Source organism: Arvicanthis niloticus, chromosome 13, assembly GCF_011762505.2.
Source record: "Arvicanthis niloticus isolate mArvNil1 chromosome 13, mArvNil1.pat.X, whole genome shotgun sequence".
Classification (NCBI taxonomy): domain Eukaryota; kingdom Metazoa; phylum Chordata; class Mammalia; order Rodentia; family Muridae; genus Arvicanthis; species Arvicanthis niloticus.
The window spans coordinates 27,781,463-27,804,890 of record NC_047670.1 but is presented as its reverse complement, the minus strand read 5'-3'; positions in this window follow the sequence as shown (position 1 = coordinate 27,804,890).

Genomic DNA, 23,428 nt, shown 5'->3' with positions numbered 1-23,428 from the left:
GAAGTATGCAGTCTGACAACTCAGAAAGCATGCTATCTTTGCAACATGGAGTCTAATTTCAACTAAACTCTCCCAACTGTAATATATTAAAAAAAAAAACCCCATCAATTTTGTTAGTACTGATATATTACAGAATATAGTACTACTAAAGTCAGCCTTCTTTTTCTGTGTCTTTAATAACATCTTAATAATCCTTACTGCATGATTTTTGTTTTTAAATTACACTCTGATGTTGAAAGTGAGTAACAAGTAATATCCACTCATTTTGTTTCTTATCTAGGGATTACATAATAAACAGTGAAGGGTTTACCTTCAATTCTATGTACTAGACATTTATATAGACTCACTAAGAGAGTCTTTAACTGCCAGTCTGTCAGGCAATAATTATAAATGAAGAACTATTTGAGTTTGTAAATTTATTTCATATTCATTTATTTTTCTTTTATTATTATTGCTTTTAGTATTTAAAACAACATATAAATTTAAATATATTTTGATTATGTTCTTCCCTTCCCCCAAGTCATTCCAGGTCTTCTCCCCCTTCCTACCTACCCAACTTCAAGTTCTTTAAAAAAACAAAACAGCAACAACCCAAAAAGCCAGGACAACACTACCTCAAATAAATAAAATAAAACAATACCCCAAAAGAACCAAAAATAAAAACAAAAACAAACAATCAATCAAACAAAAACAGGAAAACTCAAGCTATAACCAAATAAAATTACACAAAATGGAGTTTGTTACATGTTGGTAAGCTATTTCTGAATACTCTTGCCATGGTGGGGTTGATTCACCCAATGTCATTCTATTGGAGAAAATTGTTTTTCCCTGTCCCAGTAGGAATAAATAACAGCTCAAATATGAATCTTTACTTTGGTTGTTAGGTTTTTGTTCATTCATTCATTCATTTGTTTAAAAACATACAGCAGAATAAAATATAAAACAAAAACTATCACATCAGTCGGACAAGACAAACCAACACAAGCAATAGATCCCCCCAAAAAGGCACAGAGTAAAAAACTCATTAGTTCACATAACTCAGGAGTCCCATAAAAATATTAACCTGTAAGCTATAATATATACATGAATGACCTAACAAAGTCTGCTTCAGTGAAGACACATTGAATGTCTGGAAATTAGGGAATTTGACACAGACCATAGAGGCATGGAATCTTTGTATGTTTGTTTCCTGCTAAGTTTCTATTAATTAGACTCTTATCCCAGATAAGTATTTAATAAATATTTTAATATATAAGTTAATATGTTGTCTAGGGAGTAGGAATAATCATTCATATAAAAATTTAATACCTGCAAATTTGCTATGTATTATTTCTTTTAAAATGATAAACTTTAAAATATTTTTGAAAGAAAGAAAGGAAGAAAAATAATCTATTTCTTTAATCATGGACATGAGTACCAGTAGGTGCTACAAGATAATTACAATATCCTTATAGTCTTTGATTGTAGCATTGTAGTAATATTTATTTTCAATGCTTTTGATTGAACAAAGGACCTCATGCATATATGCGAAACATAGTATATTTTGTGTTAGCTAGCTAGCCCTGGATAGTAGTATTTAATACTATGGATACTCCCTAGGCTGACACATCCACATTTTTGTATGTTCATTCACTTAGGTCTCTGGATTTTTGTGTAATAGAATATTTAAAATGTTAACTAGAGCTGCTATTCTCACACTTTCAGCATTGATACTCTGGGCTATCAAGCTGAAAAACTGCCAAAATGTGCAAACAAAGATTAAATATTGGAAAACAAAAAAGATTAAACTACAAAGTAGGAAACCAACAATGACTATTAGAACTTTGGTGGGTAATCTAAAATGTCACTGTTATGTTGCTAGAGGCTTAGTGTGAATAGTTGTGATAGCTTTTGCTCTTTCTCTCTCTGTCTCTCTGTCTCTCTCTCTCTATGTGTGAGTGTGTGTTTGTTTTATACATTTGTGTGTTTTGCATACAGAAGCTGGTTATATAACCCCAAGATAACCTGAAAACATGCGTTTAGAAAAAGGAGAGGTAAAGCAAGCAGTCAGAAATATTGACATCACTGTTCTTTAAAAGGTTGTGCTATTAGGAGAAACTAATCAAAACCTAGATTGCTGGGACTTTGGCCTGGAAAGAGGGAAATACATATTTATGTCCATAATAGCCATTCATACCACCTGTAGGACAGGTTGAATAGAACTGTGATAAAAATGTGATAAAAAATTCATTTTCTAGCAATGCAGGTTCACTAAAGTACAGAGGGAGACCTAGTAAACTGAACACAGTACATTTCTTCTTCACTATCATCTACATATATTTCTAGGGGCCTAATTGCAGCAGTTCTCATAACACAGTAAATTATGAATATCAATGGAAAACAAAAAAAAAAAAACCAAAAGAAGCAAACAAACAAGGTATTCTTAAAGGGGAAAATGTTTGAACATACAAAGCAAGCATCAAAACTAGACTCACACATGGCAGGAATGTTTTAATTGTCAGCCTGGAATTTAAAACTCTTTCGATAAATGTACAGTAGGCTCTAATGCATAAGGCAGAGAGCATGCAAGAAAGAACAAGCAATATGAGAAGGGTCAAAATAAAATCTAACACTCAATTATTGGCAAGTAAAATCACAGAGATGAAGAGAACATTTGCTGTGTTTAGGAGTAGTGTGGCTGTGATTGCAAAGAGGATCTATGAACTTGAGAACATTTAACCAGAGAACTACAAGTTGATAACATCAGAAACAAAAGCATGTAGAACATTAAGCATCTTATATACGTTAAAACATTAGTAAATGGTTATTCAAAACAGTTCATTGCTTATACATCCTATTATCAATTGGTCAAATTCTTAAAAGACAGACTTTACAAAAAAAGGCAATTTGAGTGGACTTATTTCTTTTGTAGAAATTGAGCTGATAATTAATTGCCTTTCAAAGTTGAATGCATCAACCCTAGTATTTTCACTGGCAAATACCCTCCAATGTTTAAGGATGACACTAAATCATACCAATTCTCTACAGTCTCTTTCATTACACACATGTACAAGGAATGCTTCCTAACTCTAATCTCAAACTTAAGTACAAGCATAGTAAGAAAACTTCAGGCCAGAATTTCTCATGAGCACAAATGAAAACAAATTTATCAAAATAAAAGAAAGCTACAATAAATAAAACCAGTACAATGAACCTAAGTGGTATCTAAGTATTACACAGGACTCTGTTTAAAAGTTGGAAATCAAGTTTAATATAATGCTAAGACCTACATTAATACACAAAAGTTATTTTACTAAACAAAGAAAGAATATTTAACAAAACTTTAAAAAACCATGCATGTTAGGATTCATAGTAAACTAGCAATAAGGAATGCTTTCAACTCATTAAAATCGCTACTAAGAAATATATTGCTGAAATAATGTTAAGAAATTTAATTATTTCCTCATAGTATGGGGGAATAGGCAAGTGATTTTCAACACTATAAGCTTTAGTCAAAAATAAAATCAGCAACTTAAAAAATAAAGTATATAGCAGATTATAAAGAAAATTAATAAGGTATTTTTGTCTCAAAGGACAGGATGTTCATTATAGGAAATCTTAAATAGTTCACATGAAGCCTTTCTTTTTACTGATAAACATTTATTATAACTTTGTAGGTTACAAGGCCATCCCATTATATGGCAACAATGAATAAGTAGGGCTTGAATAAAAAGCAGAATTGTATTAATAATGGCAGCTTTAAAAATAAAACATAAATTTAAAAACATTTAGATGTTCTCTCAGGAAAACTGAAAACCTGAACATACTTTTAGAAAAATGTAGCCTATATTCATCTGTATGATAATCTCAAGATTCTCAAGATGTTAGTTTTTTTTCCCATTCAGTCCACAGTTTTAGTGCCATTGAATTTATATCTCTGCAGGTTTACTTGAAAATATTGACAAAATTATAGAATAAAATACATATAGAAAACTAAAAAAAAAAAAAAAAATCCATCTTCACCAGTAGGATATTCAAAGAAAGGAACAAGGTTGGAATCCTAACAGTGTATGCCTTTAAGACACCATAAAGCCTCATTAACCAAGCTGGTGTTAGGTACAATGACATTGAAATTTGTAGAGGAATTTTAATCCAGTGGCATTCTTTGGCAAGGGATCACATACACAGACATTCTAGATCTGTGTGATACTGCTGGAATGACATACCATTAATTCCTCTGGAATGTGGAATACAGACATACCCATGGTATTCACCTTTAATCCCAAACTATGACGGTAATGTCAATTTGTGGAAGAAAGCATTCATGTTTGAAAATGGCATCTAAATGGGGGGCAGACAAAATGACTAATGAGTCAGAGATATCATTTACCCAACTCTCAAAAGAACTGACAATGAAGTGAGCAGCTCAGAAAAATAAAGACAGATATAGATAGATAAATAGGTGGATGGATAGATAGATAGATAGATAGATAGATAGATAGATAGGCAGGCAGGCAGCACAGACAGATAAATAGATAGATGACAGATAGACAGAAGAAGCCAGAGAATGAGAAGGAGCCAGAAAATTAGAACAGACTGCCAGAGATAATTTGAGGCCAAGCAAAGCAATTCACTCAGAAGCCAAAAGAAGCCATTTTGAATCAATTAGCTTGGAGAGGAGTTTAGAAGAGAACAGCTGGTTTGAACTAGTCAGCCAGAGTTGAGAAAGAACTAGAAAGGGTGAGCTTGTTCAACAATAAGCCTCTGAAACAACAGTTATATGAACAATAAAAGATACTTTTACTGAAATTTGATTAATAAGTCAGTATAACAGATTGAGCAAGCCATAATATTTCCTATAAATATAGCTAACTAAATCTTTGGCAATATAATAAAAAAGAACACCTCCCAAATAATTTTTAGAATATGGCTATAGCCATGAGCAACAAAGAACATAGACTTCATGTTTTCACATAAAGAAAATCCTTAAAAATGAAATGTAGGCATAAACATTAAGTGTAAAACTGTAAAAGTGCTAGATGATAATAAGAAATAAATGAAATAACTGTAGGTGACTTTTATGATTGAACACAGCATTAATAAGCTATAAAATAAACAGTCAGATAGTCCTCATTAAAATCTAAAACCCCTTGCTCTGGGAAAGACAGAGTTAATAGAATAAGATATATTGTTAAGAGATTACAATTCAAAGCGTACATACAGTTCTTAAACAGTAAGATTTTAAAATAGGACAAATACAATAACAGATATCTCACCACAGAATATAGTGAGTCAGCCTGAGGAAAGATCTACTGTCTATGTCACAAAGCATCAGAGAAATGCAAATTCATGTAATAAATTATCATGATACACCTTTTAGAATGGCTAAAATTTAGAACACTGACAACATCAAATATTGCTAGAGTCAAGGAAAGCTAGTTTATTGCTGGTGACAGTACAAAATTGACCAAACAAGTATGGAATAAAATTATCTATTTTATGAAAGGTCTAAACTTTGCTTTGAATACTTTCTTGCACTCATGTTCTATGGTATGTAGACAAATGAGCTGAAAATTAAAGCCATAAAGCCTGCATATTAACATATTCATAATTTCTAAAGACTGAGAGGAACTGAGATGACTTTCTGTAGGTGACTGAGAAAATTTGTACTTTTGGGAAATGGAAGATTCAGCACTATAGAGAAGTGAACTTCTAAGCCACAGAATTCATGAAAGAAACCTAACTTTACATTACCAGAGAGTATACATATACTAACAAAAGACTCCAGGCTAAGGCTACATACCATATAGATGTCTTTTGGGGGTAGTTAAAGTGTTCCAAAATACTCTAGTGGTTGTCAAAGATAATTCTGTATTTGTTCAAGCCTATAGAATATACAGTATTATATGTGAGTTGTTACATTAATGATATACTTTGAATGATTTCAATATGTCAATTTAGGTTCAATAATTACAGAACATATACTATTAGATTGGGAACTGTTTAAAATGCAGTTGTGCTTTTGTGGAGATATTTGTGGAGCATAAAGTATATGGAAAGCCTCTGTGTATTCACTGAATTTTTTTTCTGTGAACCAAAAGCAATTTCCAGAACATTCCATTTAATACTAAAGGGGTTGGAAAGATGGCTCAGTGATATTCTTTCAGAAGATATTGGTTTAGTTACCAATTCATATATACCATATAACACACTTTCGTGTCCCTTTCCAGGGCATTTGATACCCTTTGTGCCCATTAATAGCACTATTAATATATAAGCACAGATATATACCCAGGTATATATATATAGAAGCTGAAGAAATAATTAACAATAGTTTCTATGCAATATAAATTCCACATCAAAACAGAAACAGTAATGCTTTTGTTTAAAAGTCCTATTGAATTAACTATAAAAATCTAAAAGACTAAACCTCAGAAATGCTATAATATTTTGAAGAAACTTTTTTATTGAGTCATAGGGTAGTAGTCCATGATAAAATTTCTGATACAATTATGGTGCGAGTAATTTTTCAACTAGTATGAAAAACTGACTGTTCCTGCTGAGACTCCAGGTTTGGTTATCATCACCTACATGGTGTTTCACAATGTTCTAGAACTCCAGATCAGAGAAATTAGTGTCGGGCACTCATGTGATAGACATACATGCATGCAGTCAAAACACATGAAAAAAAATTAAAAAGATAAACTTAAAATAAAACTTTTGTTAAAATTGAACATAGATTAGTAAAGCACAATTCTATTGGTCATATTATAAGAAATGATCCTTTAAAAAGAAGCCTGTAAAGGTATATTGCTTGTCTTGTAAATTGGGAAAAATTTCATATGTTTAAAAGAAATGCTGTTTGATATAAAATACAAATACCAACACTGACATAAAGAAAATTTCCATTAATTACTTTTCTGTTATTTTCAGTATTTTCTTCCTTACTTTATTGGATATTTTATTTATTTACATTTCAAATATTATCCCTTTCCAAGTTACTTTTCTTAATGCCATGATAAAACACTGGACAGAAGAAAATACGGAGCGTATATTTGGAGCACATTTTTAATGTTTAGTTCCCTATGGCTGAGGAGCACTGACAAAATAGCAGGAAGTAGCTGTTTACATAGTATCTGTACTCAAGAAGCAGAGAGAAATGAATACTGGCGTTTCACAAATTCAAAATGGGTCTTTCTAGATTCCCTTACATTAACTTACAGGATATTTTAATGGTTATTCTAAACTCAATGAACGCTGAATATTAAGCATCTTAACTTTGAAGTGCTACCATATCTAAGACAGACACATTTAAAAGTGTAAAAAGTATTATTAATAATTGATATGCTAACATATATAGAATCTCCTGTACAAAAGTGGTCAGCATGCAGTATTTTCAGAACAATGAAAAATTACTTTGTAAGCAGAAATATGGGTTTAATACTCGAATATGGTACTTACTAAGTGGTCATTAACAATTGGAAGTTGTGACAATAATAAGGAAATACACAGATAGCATTTATGTGATGAAGTATTTACTTGAGCCATTACCATTAGAAAATAATTTATGGGCTACTGAAATGGCTCAGCTGATGAAGGTACTTATACCACATCTTTAGACTGTTGGTCAACTTCAGGGATCTACATGGTGGAAAGAAAGAAAGATTCCAGCATGTAGTACTCTGATACTCAGGGGAAAATCAAGACACTTAAACCAAAACAGGAAGTAAGTGGAAATGTTTGGAAGAAGAAAATTATTCCTAAATACCTTTACTGTGTGTGTAACTATACTTAGTACAAGAACAGCAGTGGCTTCCATTCAGTAATTCTTTATCCTTAAATAATTGATCATGATGGTGAGTGACTTATTGGTGTAATGCAGCTGGCATATAGTTTTAGGTTTTGGTTTTGTTCTATGAGAAATCTATGAGGACAGTGTTGTCTAGCCTCAGTGGGAGGTTATACACTTGATTCTGTGGAGGTTTGATTCCCCAGAGAAGGGGGATACTACAGGAGCAAGCTGGCAGTGGGTGGGTGGAGGAACACTCTCTAACAGGTGAAGGGGAGGGAAATAGGGTGAGGTATTCATGGAGGAGGAGACCAGGAAGGAGGACAACATTTAAAATGTAAATAAATAAAATGATTTTTAAAAAGAAAAAAAAATTCTGATTATATCATGATTTTACAAGGATGCTATGTGTAAGGTTATAAGATTACATTTTAATATTCTCTCATAAAGGAACTAAAATCACTCAAGTTAAATAAATATGTAATAATCAACATAAAAAGTATCTTAGGAAATGTATGTTAGCTATACGGTTAAAATAGGTTTACTTAGTAATCTTTGGTGATGTTATGACCATAGTAGAAATGATTTCCCTTAAAAAAATCTCACTTTATAAACAAACATGAGTACTTTTTCCAAAATATGATAAGATAGCAGGAGAAGTTAATATTTGGGGCAAAGGAAGGTTGTTTGTTTTGTTGTCTGTTTTTTGCTTGATTTATTTTGATTTGGTTTTCTCTTATAGACTCACAAAAAAATGCATCTTCTAGGCAAGGAACCCACATATGATACCTGAATGCTTGAAGTAGGGATATTATACTGTTGAAATCTTTATCTTTAGCCTTAAACTTCAAAGGATTTTCTCATTTGTATATATGCTTTCACCAAAAAAAAAAAAAAAAAAAAAAAAAAAAAAAAAAAAAAAAAAAAAAAAAAAACTATTGCAAAGGAGGGAGAATTTTCATGTTCAATGACCTTTTATTTAATTACTGATTTATAGCACATCTATTAATTAACTGTATCCTGATGAAGAATGTGAAAGGCAGGGAAATGAGATATGAGTGATATTTCTAGTAAATCTATTTGTTATCACAGAGAACAAAAGATAGAGAAAATAAGGCTTGTTTGTAATCCATATGAAAATATGAACGTTGAAGGTGAGAAAGTTAAAGAATTTAGATTAAATAGATTGCTCAAATAGATTAAGTAGATGAATCAACCAGAAAAAGTCCCAACGGCATTCCTTGGCTGATAGCCCCTTCCTGTATTTTTGAAGTTGGCAGCACAGTATCTCTAATCTCTTGTCTGTCTCAGTGTCTTGAATTTGACCTCTGCTTTCATCTTTACACCCTTTTCTGATTATGACTGAGACTCTGACTTTTTAGAGGATAAAATTGCATCATTTCCCACTTTCTTTTCTTATATCCACTCTCCACCCAATATATACCTCATGGCTCTCTTTGAAATTTAAGGCCTGTATTCTCATTGTTATTACAAATGGGTATATATGTATACCTGCATATGTATTCCTAAACATAACATACTCAGGATGTATGTTACTCATATGTACATTTTAGTGACTGACTATTTGGTGATAGATAATCAACTGGTTTTCTTTTCCTCGGAAAGGACTATTTCTGTCACTCTCATCATTCCTTAGTAGTCTGCAGGTTTTTGTTGTCTTTGGTGCTGCTGCTGCTGCTGCTTCTGCTTCTGCTGTTGTGGTTGCCATCTTTGTTGGGTTCTCTCTCTCTCTCTCTCTCTCTCTCTCTCTCTCTCTCTCTCTCTCTCACTTTCTGTCTCTCTCTCTCGCTCTCTCCCTCTCTCTCCCATGTATGTGTGTGAGTGTACAAGACTGAGGCCTCATGGGCTTTCCCCATAGACTTTTATATTGCATGACTGCTATTGCTGCTTTTGTTCAGCTTATGTCTCTGCGGCCACAATAAGGGAGACTTACTAGTATCACTTTTGGCATTACCAGGAGATACTATCTCACAGAAAACCCCCTTGTCATCTGGCTCTTACATATTGTCTGTCCTCTTCTTCAGTTCCTCTTTCAGCATTGAGTACAGGAATGTTTTCTAGATGTATGGATTGAGGATGGGCTCTAAAATTTTATATTTTGATTGCTTTTGTTTTTCTGTAATAGCCTCTGTCTTTTGCAAAGAGACATTTCCTGAATCTTAAAAATAAAAAAAACCATATATTTATATGTAAGCATATATCTATATGTTTATACATGTATATATTTGCTCATAATCCTTAGAAATTAGTGAACTGCAAAATAAAACAATTATGACATATTATTTTACACCCATTAGAATGGCTATGATTAAGAAAACAACCAATAACAAATATTACATAAGATCTATATTTGTGTGTGTGTGTGTGTGTGTGTGTGTGTGTATGTGTGTTTCTGTGTGTTTGTACTTGTGTGTGTGAAAGGTGAACCCTCATTCACTGTTGATGTGATTTAAATCTGATATCTTAACTCTGGAAATTAATGGGAAAGATTCTCAACAAGCTAAAAATAAATCTAACTTATGAGCTAGCCATATCATTTCTTGGCTTATAACCAAGGACTTCTTCATTCTAATTCACAGATAATTGCTTAGCTGTGTTCATTCCTGCTCTGTATGAAATAGCTAGGAAAAGGGAATGATTTCAATGTCCTACAATTGATAAACAAATAGTGAAAATACATACACAAACATACATGAACAAACATGCTAACATGCACACACACATAATGAATGATGGTTGACATCATTTGTCTTGGGTTTTGATATATGAATGTTGTTCATTTTAATCTATTTTATAGGCTTTCATTACTTATTTTAAATCATTTAATTTGTTACTTGTAGTCATAATTAAATGATATGTTATTTCACTTTCTTTTTATGTACCTCCTTCCTCTCCTTCAACACATGGCTGCCTTTTTTATTAATTTTTACTACACACACACGGAGAGAAATATAATTTAAATACAAAGAAGTTAAATCATGAAAAGTATAGGAAAGTGGATGTACATGGAAAGTATACTGAATGATGTAAAACAAACTTTTAACAAAAAACCACTATGTTCTCCACAATCTGTGAATCATAGGTCAAAATCTTCAGATATAAGTGAGCTCTTGCTCCTCACTGAAGATTTTTTTGAGAAGACAGAGACTATTATAGAATGCCTCAAGTTTCAAAATCCATAAATTGACAGATCATGAGGTGTCAAGGATACCTGAACAACGACATCAAGTGTCTTGTCAATGTAGATAAGGGAACTTTGATGAGGACCTAACACTAGAGCTAGAGCTTTGACAAAGTAATGTCTGCTGAGAATAGGAGAATTAATCTTTCCTGATTGATTATCTAATGGCAGATCAGACAAGGCACACTAAATGAACTTAACAAGTTTTGTTTATATATTCATTGATACAGAGTAATCTGAATGTTCCAATGATGATATTTTTCATGAAATAAACATTTAGTTCTTGATAAACAGAATCAAGAAGATTCTCTCCACAAATGGGTGAATCTTATTCAATCAGTTGAATGCCTCTACAGAACAATTGATAAACCTTTCTTTAGATAGAGAATTGTTGTGGTAATTCACAGGAACTTGGAGGTCAGCTTTTCCTGTCTCTCAGCAGTCTACCAGTTTTGGAGTCAAAATAGTATAGCCACTTTTTCAGAGTGTAGATTAACCAGCTTCCATAGCGTCTTAAGCTATGTCATTAAAATAAGAATATTTTATTTGTTTTCTTCCTATAGCAAACTCTAACTCAAAATTTCCCTCCATAGATCATGACTCACCTAAATGCTTTCCTAACATTTAATGTTCTTTTCTGCTCATCCACAAAGCAAACTATTTTAAATCCTAAATACTAAATATATATTTAAATGAAAGCAATTTATGTGGCTAGAGTGCATTATTTTATTAACTTGTCATTACACACACACACACACACACACACACACACACACACACTAAACAACCCAAAATACGAGTACTTTACTTGCTTTAGGAGAATTCACTTGCCTTAAAATTTTAAATAATAGTAATAATCTCTTAGTTGTATAAGTGAACTGTTACCCAATTTATGAGAGCATTGATTTTACCTTATTAGTCTCGGGTCATTAGTACAAGAAAAAGTTGAGAGTCTTAGATTATTCTATTGTTTATCATAAAATATTGTGTAATATGTAGGGCTATACACTGTTATTGTAACTGCATTATTAAGACTATCAAATCAAGGTCATGTCTCAGAATACTGGCTTTACCAGCTGGCCCATAAATATGATTTGGAAACAGACTAATTAACTTATGCCATTCAAATAATAATAGCAATGAAATTGATGTTAACACTGAGCTTTCCAATAGTCTGCCATGGTCGGTTTCCAGGGAGAAGAAAGATTTAATTACATGTGTGTATTTTTCAAAGCTCACATGTTAATTTGAAAGCTGAGTAAGTTGCAGACATGTCTCAGGATCAATGACTCAAAATGTGAGGATGCAAACCATGGTCCTTGGCAAAATCAAGTTGGGAATCATTAATCATTTTAAAGTAAATGTTTCTCTATCTGAATGTCTGCCAAGAGCCTGAACAGAGTGCAGACTCCCAGAAGATCCACTCCTGCTGATGACAACAGTGTTTGCTATACAGAGCTCAGCATTACAAAAGATCTTTTCAGTGCCTGAGATCTTGAAATGAGGCCTGTTTCTGGGCTTTCTGATAAAGCTTACCATGGCTGTGCATTGCTCTATGTGATATTCAGATTTTAATAGATGGTGTTTCATACTGTTACATGCATCAGTTCCATCCTTCATGCTGCATTGGAAATCTCAGCCAACCCAACTGCAGACAGTGCTGGAAGTTTCCTTGCCAATGATGACATTGCTTCCTTTCCTAAACCTCTGGTGGATTAACATACAGCCTGACTTATAAAAGAGCTATTGGCAATTCACCTAATGTTGGAGCCATACCTTGGCTTTCTTTTTTTATCATCAGTACAGGAAAGAAGCAAATGGATGCTCTGAGCTACTTTGTGCACATATTGCTTCATTCATAATGTGGCTGTCACATAAAATTATCCGCCTACACTTTACCAGGAGGCTTCACACTCTGCCCTTCATCTATCAGGAGAAGGCTACTCTCAGGAAAAATTTGGCTGCTGTACAGGTCACTGCCTAGTTTGATCAAGAAAGTAAGATGACAAAGGCATTCAAGTAATGAAGGTTCCCATAAAAAGCCATTTTACCTTGAAATGTTATAATTAAGCATTTTAATATGGAGTCTTTTAGAGGTCGACGTTTAAAAAAGATTTTTTTTCATTATACAATGAGCAGAAAACAATGTGTGTATTACAAAATTACAGAGAGCTTCCAAAGTACCAGTTTTTATGCTGAAGAGTCAATTTCTCAGCTCTTGATCTAAGCAAAAGACAAAAGGAAAATAAATATACAAGTAAACATATTTTTCCTTTACATAGGGAATTTTATTTTTGGCGAATAACCCAGAAATAAGTTTAGGTCAGTTGCTAATAAGTTTAGCATATAGAAAAAAAGGGAACCTTTTTGAGTGGCCATGTGTATCAAGATTGCATTTAGATATATTGTTTCACTTTGAAGCTACTAAATAATCTAAAAGTAAAAACAAATGAATAAATAAATGAATTCCAACAGAAGGATAATTGAGCACATATCTTCTTTAAAACACAGGAAGAATCATAATCACACTTATTTATGACTGGCATAGAATAATGCTACAATCCTCACTGTCTAGCCTTGGATGGAGATATTGTTAAGTCTTACAGTGTGAGAGTAATGCTCTCTGGTCTCACCTTCTGCACCACCTCTGTTATTAGCAATGTTTCATGTTATTCTTGCTTCCCCATGGTCCCACAGCATTTCAAATCTAGGCTTCTATGGCTTCAAATAAGAGTCTGCATATTACCTGATAAAATTTGTTCTCCACCTGCTATTGCTAAAAAGCCTCTCTATGGTTTTATAAACTCACCAGCACTTGGTATCTCTACAAGGCACACTGCAATGATCTTGCCAGTATATCCTTGCTATGGAATAATGACATCACTCTTCCTGAGATTTGGGCTGGGTTCCTGCATTTTCTTTCTGGCCCCATTTTTTTGTCTCAAACATTTCAACTCTAATTAAACTTAGATTCAAATGTAGTTAATCAACTTACATAGAAAATGATGTCTCATTCTGTTTCACACGTTTTAACCCTTTAGATTATTCACAATCCCCCCCCCATTAAAACTAATAACACTCATATATCAAAAACCAACAACTTAAATACGAGCAAGTGATGATGTCCAAGGTAGCATGCTGCAAGTTAAATAAAACATGGAGCCTAAGGGATTCAGAATTAAGTATTTAACCACAAACAAAAGCCAAGTTTTACTTAATGGAAAGATCGGCTACGAAATAGAAATGATTATAAGAAACATGCATGGTGTACAATGTGATGAAAGATGCCTTGTACAGCAGCCAGGCCATCTCACAGCAATATTACTGAGGTGCCCCCATCCCCATCCTTTGACATGAATATCAGGTAAGTTGACTGGGATTCCAGAGAAGAAACACAAACATACTTCAATCAGAGCTAGGTTTGACAGCAAATCCATACCTAAATCATTAGTATTTGTTAGCTGTAAAAAGCGAAGATAAAAGAAAGAATTCCAAACAAACAAACTCAAGCATCTAATCAACCAAACAGCAACTCTAAGCTGTAAATAAATTTCAAAGCAATCATATAGAGCCTGAGGTGCCTTCAAGGAATCTATGCAAATCCTAAAAGAGAAGTTCTTTTATGCTAAACTTCAAAATATTCACAAAGATTATTTTTAAAATTTTAAGCAGCATAAAATTAAAAAAAAAAAATGTAATTAAGCATCTGAAGATTCAAGGCACAGTAAGCCAAAAATCAGTGAACACACTAGATTACAAACATGCCCACGAGGGGTCCTGATATTGAACATGTCAGAGAAAAACAAAGAAAAAATAGTTAATGAAGTTAAAGAAATATATACCTTTAAAACTTCCCTGTGAAGAAAAATGAAAAACTCAGACAAAATAGAAGAATAGAGGGAAGAATGGGGAAATAATAGTATTTTAGTTTCAATGGAAAATTATAAAGAAAACACGGATGAAGAGTGAAGAGGGTGTGGCCTGAAAGCACTTTCTAGAAGTTGGTACATATAACTCAAACATAAAAATATATGGGGAGGTTTAAGAGACAAAGAAAATAAAGGTATACATTCTTGGTATGTTTAATTCATGTTCCAGAAAAGTATGTAGTGACTAGGAAAGAGGTGATCCATGAGTATATTATTCACTGCTTTTCACATAAAGTCTGAACTGATGAAAGAAACAGACTTGAGAATCCCAGAGGATCTCAAAGAGTGGGAGAATAAAAACTACTCCAACTTTAAGTACTTTGAAAAGAGCTTTTAGACTATCAAAGACAAAGTGAACATTCTTACAAACCAGCTAGAACAAATAATGACACGGCTTTGAATCATAGTGTGTAGCTCTCTATGGTAAGTAGGACTCTTAGTTTTATGTGATTTAACATTTAACATTATTATCTTTATTGTTACTGTGTAACTCAAACTGAACACTTTTCTCAAATCTTTCATTTATAATCACATATTTGAAAAATAGCTAACATAATAACAAGTGAAAAGATAAGCCTTGCACTTAATTTGTTTGAATAAAGAATTAGCTTTAAGTAAACACATTCAGGCATGTATGTTCACTGTGAATTGCCATTTATTGGATAGGCAAATTCTAAATAGTATGTTGCTTTGGCCTATTTATTCAACTAAATGCATTAATTACACATAATATCTATGTAATGTCCTGCAATGTATTTGAGGATGTCAGAAATATTTGTATAATGCTTCATAGTATATTTATATAACATATAAATGTATGTAATTACATTTAATATACCTAAGATATATAAACATATAATATATTATCATGTTATATGTTAAATATTTATGTATTATTGATTTATATCCTCACCAAAATTTTAAGCTTGCTAGAGAGACTATTTAAGTAAATTGACATATGAGGAGCTAAGAGGCTGCCCCTCGCCACGTGATCACAACATACTAAGTATGATGTAGCTAACAGAGATTAACCCAAAGGACAATGAGAAGAGGAAAGTTGGATCACACAATAATATTTATCATGAAGGATTTCTAGATGCCCAGCTTCTAGTCAGCACAAAAACAAAATCAAATAGGGACATGTTCATTGAAATGTTTTTACTACAACAGGTCTTTAGCTAACAGAGCACACTGAAGCTCCGAGAAGCCAGAAAGAAAGCCAAGGATAAATATATCTGCACTTATTAAAAGAAATAAAATTTAACATTCCTAATACCAATATTAACAGAGACCTAGACCTCAAGGAACTTACATTTGCAGCAATCTGGTAGAATAGCCATGTTAAAAGAAAATTTGAATGTTTATAATGAAGCAAAATACTGTCTCCATATAATTCTGTTCTGTAGATTGCATTCTGTTAGAATGCTTGATTTTCAAATGTGAATTTGGCTTGTGAACTGAAGTTTCATAAAAATCTTTAAATGAACTTTGACTTGGAATAAGACAACATTCCCAACAGTTTCTGAAATGTCCCTAAATATACTTCTGCTCTTTGGTAACATGCATATATATGGAGCAGAGCTATTAGCATTGATGATTAAATAATCTAAATATCAATCAATTCTGAAAAACATGGAAGAAGAACTGTGACCTAGAGGCACCCTGCTATGTTGCATTACAGAAGCCTGCTTCAGTCTTGCTCCTGAACACACAGCATTTGTTGGTCTCAGCCATGCTGTCACACTGGCAACGCTGGCGAACTCTGACTGGAATCAAATATTCAGCCAAGATTTCATTATTTATGCAAAAACCACAAACAAGCATATTCATTTGAACATATGCAAATTGTCCCTGGTCCATACTAAATGGTAAACACATATGAATCCAAAATAATTATATTAAAATAAATTTATTTATGATTTTTTTCATTAAATATTTCATTTTTTATGTATTAGTTTAATGTATTTTTAAACCCGAGGTGATGAAAATGTTTCCTGAAAAATGGAATTGTGAGCTAAGAAGTCCTGTTTATGGAATAATGTCAAGAGAAATCTGCATACATTCAGTACTGCAGGCATAAATTTCTGTTTTAAAAAATGGGAAACCCGATTATGCTTGAATCTATGATTTTTCATGACTAACATAAGGAAATAAGTGCCAGGTCAGCATCAGTATTCAAGATATGTGGTACTTGAAGTAAAGGTTGTAAAAGTTATATCTTTTTATTTTAATGTGGAAGAATTAAGCACAGTTGGCATAGTTCAAAATTTTGGGAAATTTTTGATGAAAGCAGCTTTTTATCTTTCCTTCTTCCGTTGTATCATGGGACTTTCTCTCGCTATCTGTTTATTATTTATTTATTTATTTATTTATTTATTTATTTTTCTTTCTAGCTTTTTTGCACTAACATTTTTTCTGACAATCCCCTAACCTAAGAATTTCAGCTCCAGTCATTATTTTTCCTTGCCTGTGGTTTTCTGAGACATGGTCTTTTGCTTGCCTGTGGTTTTCCGAGACATGGTCTTTTTGTGTCGCTGCGGTTGTCCAGGAACTGGTGACTTTCCTCCTACCTCATATTCTCTAGAGATGAGATTACAGTCAGGTGCCACCATGTCGGCTTCTACAAGGTATTTTGATACTACTACCAAATCTCTGATACTAACAAATATAATTTGCGATTAAACTTTTGTTATCTGACTTGCAATCTTGTATCTTCACATAAAATTCAATTGACTTCGAATAATCAACATTTAGAAGGCCAAGACAGAAAAAGAGGAACTTTAGGGGAAAAATTAAGTAAAACATAAACTTTGGGGGATGAAAATTTAAAAGTTTATACCGTTTTCATAATGAAATTTAACTTACTTTGTATAGCTACTTATGTTTGTTTTTGACAACATTTTTTGAAAAAATTTAAATTGCCAACTCTCTGACAAGGGGCTAAAAGGTTGTGGGGCTGCTGTGCTTTCTAGAATGTAATTTTCCAAGTTGCCTTAAGTGAATCAGTGTTTTGAGTCATTCCCAGTAGATGGCGCCAGAGAGAAGGCAGCAGCCTCCCTTGAATGCTGCATCTTCAAATACAGCGGTTATATTTTCAAAGTCTCTCAGCCTGTGATTCCTGGCAAGACAGTGAGCAGAGGGAGAAAACAGACAGTTTTATAGCCTCTGTCATTCTTCTTGGCAGAACTAGAAGACCCTCTGGTCTATTGAACTGGAGGATTCCTTTCCTGTAGAAACATTTGACGGCAGCCAAGTGACTGCGTGTCCCAACACCCTTGAAAAGGATGTCCCACATCACTCAGATGGTCTTCTGTGCTGGAAGGCCTTTCCCAGTCTGTGACTGAAGACTGGAAGCTAGATGAAAATCTGTACAGCTACTCTGCTTTTGCCAGGGAAATCTACTACAGCATTCCTTAAAGACGACTAAAACAAACAAAAACTATGATTCATACCTAGACGGTGAAATACTGTTTTTACTCATAAATATAAGAACGACCTGTACAAATTAAACAGTTTAGGGGAGTTTTCACCCTTTTTCCAATTAACCACTTTCTGGGATTGGAACAGAAAAATGAAGAATTATGCAAAAAAGAGTGTAATAAAATGTGCAAGCTAATAAATTGTAAGTTTATGTCAGTTATCTTTAGAGTGATGAGATAAAAATGCAGGAAAGCTGTCTCTTTCTCCTGCTCTCCTGCACCTCCTGCCAAATTACTCAGGAAACCTCACGGTTTCTTAAATGTTCTGACTTCTGACCACTACCTTCGGGAGTCAGAAACTGCAGAACTATGTATAAAACGTATCAAGTTTGCCCTTTAAGTATACATCACACAAACACATACACATTCATATTCATATGTGTGTGTTTCAGAATATCTGGATTATAGAAGCAAGTAGTTTAGAATTTCTGTGACATGAGTCAGTCAGATGTGGCAGAAAGAGCAGAGAATTTTAATTTTATAAACTGGTCAGATTACGGAAGACTTTAATAAAATCCTTATGAATCTGTGCTAATTCAGTATTGTCCCGTGGGGCCGCCTGCAAAGTTGTACTGTTCTGTAGCCACATAAAGTGATGAAGCAACCGAAATGCAGCTAGTAGGACTGGGGCAATTAATATTTGTTTTGCTTAACTTAGATTAGATTTCAATCGGTGCCAAGTCATTGCTGTGTTGGCCGATGCTGATTGGATGATGGAAGACCCTTGAAAGATTAGCAGCCGTGGAAGTGAATGATTAACCTTAATATAAGTGTAACCAAATGAACTGGGTGGTAAGAACTCCTATGGAGCAGGGATCTAGAATGTATTTAAAACGAAGACGTTTCAATACCATCATTTATTTACTTGCAGTTACATTTAGGTGAATCAGTGAACCAAATGTACTGGCCAGTGAGTATGGAAGAACACATTCCTAGTATACTCTAGCATGAGAAAGAAATTGACAGATGAATGTAGCCTAACTCTCTATTTTACACACAAGGAGATTAGTCATTCATATTTGGAGTTGAAAGACACTATTTGGGAAGCAAAGATTCTCATTCGCACAAAGGAATTCCTGGAAATGAGAAGTGTTCTCCAGTAAGCACACGGATCTGACCAAAGTGTTTTAAGAACATTGCCTTATTGAATTCTGGAAGTTGTTTCGTGACAATGAAAGAGCTGAATCCTGGTTAGAACCTGGGCTCAAGTGTCAGAGAAGGACGCTCGTGGTAATCCTCAAATCTGGCTTGTGCCGCCCCTCCCCTAGAAGATTTAAATGCAGTTGAGGATTTTGTTTGTTTGTTTGTGTTTCTTTTTTTTTTCTTTTTTTTTTTTTTTAAATTAAATGCTCTCATATTTATCCAACAAGTATGTTTAATGACAAATTTATTTTTTGGAAAGACAGAAAGGGTTTAACAACAGGCTTATAGTCTGGGAGCCCAAGGAGAAATCACTTAAGAGGAGCTTTGGACGGTTTGAAAGTTACATGGGAGCAAATATGGAGACAAAGTGTGGGACAGAAACTGAAGGCGGGGCTGTCTGGAGACCATTGCACCTGGGTATCCATCCCATGTGCAGTCACCAAAGCTAGACGCTGATGTGGATGTCAGGAAGTGCATGCTGACAAGAGCCTGATATAACTGTCTCCTTAAAGGTCTGACAGAGTCTGATATATACAGAGGTGGATACTCAATACTAGCAGCTAACCATTGAACTGACCATGGTGTGCCCAACAGAGGAGTTAGAGAGAAGACTGAAGGAGCTGAAAGGATTTGCAGCCCCATGGGGAGAGCAACAATACCAACCAACCAGAGCTCCCAGGGTCTAAACTACCAGCCTGGGAACAAATCGGGAGTGACTCATGGTTCCAGATGTGCATGTAGGGGAGGATGGCCTTGTCAGGCATAGGTGGGAGAAGAGGTCCTTGGTCCCATGAAGACTGGATGCCCTATGTAGGGGAATTTGAGGGTGTGGAGGTGGGAGTGGGAGGGTGGGTAGGGGTACATCCTCATAGAAGCAGGAGGAGGGGGGATGGGAGCAGGGGAAATGAGGAAATGTAAATAAAGTATCCAATAAAAAATTACAAAAAAGGAAGTTATCATAGAAGAAAGCATCAGGGAATACGCCTTGAATTACTGCCTTTCTCTTTGCAATGTGTGTTTTAATATTGATTGCAACATTGAAAGTTATTACAGAGTTAGATATCTAACTTTTATTTTTAATTTTTATTAAGCATATAAATGGAAAGGTCGGAAATACTGTAGTTAAATTATATGTTCTGTGTCAATGTCAAACTGAAAGTATGGGCAAACCTGATTTCCCGTTTGGTGCTTGGGTCCTCGGAGTTCAGTGACATCTTTGGCAGAGTTCAGTTCCTTGTGGTTGTGGAACCAAAGCTCTCAGTTTCCAAATCCAGCTGATACTCTGATGAACTGGGAATCGGATTCTCTCTTTTTTGGGTCAAAACAGACTCAATTGGTATGGAAATTTAATTACATCTGCAAAACTCCATCATCCTTGTAATGAAACATTACCACTGAAGTGACATCTCTTTGTAGTCTCAATCTGGCTAAGATTTAAAAGGAAAGCTTGCACTGGGCATATGCAGCAGAGCATGGAACACACGGGCCTTGTTTTAGAGTTCTGTCGACCATAACCAGCCCCAACTCTGCATTCATATCTCTGTTATAATGCATAATTTTCCTTATTTAACTACATATGCTTATACATTTATCTATTCAAGTAATGACACATGAAGAGCTGATGTTTTCATGTAGATACTTCATGGTTTCATAGAAGTCTAACTTACTTTTTATGTTAAAGACAGTAACATGTTCTTAAATCTTATATAGATATAAAATTGTTATCATAATATATATGAACTCATATTAAAATACACACACACAGCTAATTAACAAGATAATAAATATGACATTGTTGTGGCAACAAAACAAGAAACAATACATGCTGAAATCCTTTGTCACTTCCTCATATATCTAAGAACCGATGCACTATGATCATGAAAATAGTTTTAGAGAGAGGAAAAAAATAAACCACTGATATAAACACAGTAAAAAGAAATACAAATTTAAGAAGCAAAAATGAACAACTTGAGATATTATGCATCGCATTGCTGGATTTGGATGCTTGTGTAAAGTAAGTTTCATAAGCTCCATCTGATCCTTCTATTTTTCTTTCTCCTATGTTCATTTTTAGTAATACATAAAATTATGCTTGGTGAAAAGCATACAGAAATTGCTTAACAGTATCTATGTAAAGTTTCAAAGTATCAATTTTACTTCAGAGTAAAGTATGTGTTAGCCAGAAATATGTAGAAGACTCTAGATTGTAAGATAAAGTGTGTATATGTGTAGGTGTAATAAGAATGACAAATATTGAAAACCGAGGTAATAAGTTCACGTACTAAGGAGTAATCCTTCATTTCTCTGAAGCATCTTTCAGAAGCTATTGCTTTAAAAAGCACTGATAATTCTCCTCAGGACCACTATTAAGGCTCTTCTTAATTTCTAGAACCATTATTAGACTAAAGTCCTAGCAAGCTGCAAGAAGTAAGAAACTATGTTCAACTGTCAAGATGGTGTACAGGATAGTGGAAGAGGAGACATAAAATTGTATATTTCCATGCTGTGAAATATACCAAGACCAAAACAACTTTTTTGGCGAGAGTTTATTTGGCTTATCAATCCTGATGGCTTATCAATCCTGATCACAATCCCAATTGAGGGAAGCCAAAACTGGACTCAAGCTGGCCAGGAACCAACAGGCAATCACTGAAGCAGTGGCCATAGAGGGATGCTGCTGACTGGCTTGTTCTCTATGGCATTCTTAGTCTATTTCCCTCTCTTGTCTCTCTTTCTCTCTTCCTCTCCCTCTCCCCCTCCCTCTCTTCCTCTCTCTCTCCCCCTCCCTCTCTCCCTCTCTACTCGCATTCCCTCCCCTCTCTCTTATGTAACACAAAACTACCTCCCTAGGGAATGTATCTCCTACAGTGGGTTGGGATCCTCCACATTAATCATTACTACTACGACTAAACAAAAATGTTGTAGCCTTGCATATAGGCCAATAAGTTGCAAATATTTACTCAATTGATGTTCCCTCTTCCTAGGTGACCCTAGCATAGCATATATGAATTTGATATGAAATCACTAGTATAGATGAAAATATTCATTAGAAAGTGCCTTTTTATGTGTCTCGAGAGAAGTATTTCTTAACCTGGGGGTAATGACTCCTTTGGGGTTCAAATAACTCTTTTTACAAGGGTCTCATATCAGATATTCTGCATATCAAATATTTACATGAGGATAAAAAACAGTAACGAAATTACAGCTATTAAGTAGCAATTAAAATTAGTTTTAGGGTCGAAGGTCACCATAACATGAGGAACTATATTAAAGGGTATCAATGCTCGAAGGTTGAGGGACACTTCTCTAGGAAAATAGCAAATGACTAGAAAATACATATACTCATATATATATATATATATACATATATATATATGCAGTAAAATACAGTAAAATATAAATATGCATGGCTGTGAATACTGAAAGAATGATTTTCTGTGGATTTTCTTGTCCTATTTGTTAACTCTCCATCTTCACAGGACATGGCAATACTAGGAGACGCCAAAAAAAAAAAAAAAAAAAAAAAACCCTGATTTCAAATATACTGTTCATTATGCAGCAGTGAGTGGATTTCCTCTTGACAGCCCTAGACAACCTAGTATTTTTCTTATTTGCTTGCTGATCCAAAGGCCTGAGGAGCCCAGTCAAGTGGCAACAGTCTTAAACTCTAGTCCAGTGGAATGTTTTGTCCACTACCAGGAGCATATCTCATTTGGAACTAAAATGTTTAGTGTAATACCCATACATACTTATACTGTATTTATAACAGTAGTTATAAAAGCTGTGAAAGTTTTTTTTTTTTTTTTGTTTTTGGTTGTTTGTTTGTTTGTTTGTTTGTTTTGGCTTAATTTGTCTGATGGTTTCAATGAAAATGGCCTCCATAGGCTCATGTATTTAAATTCATGGA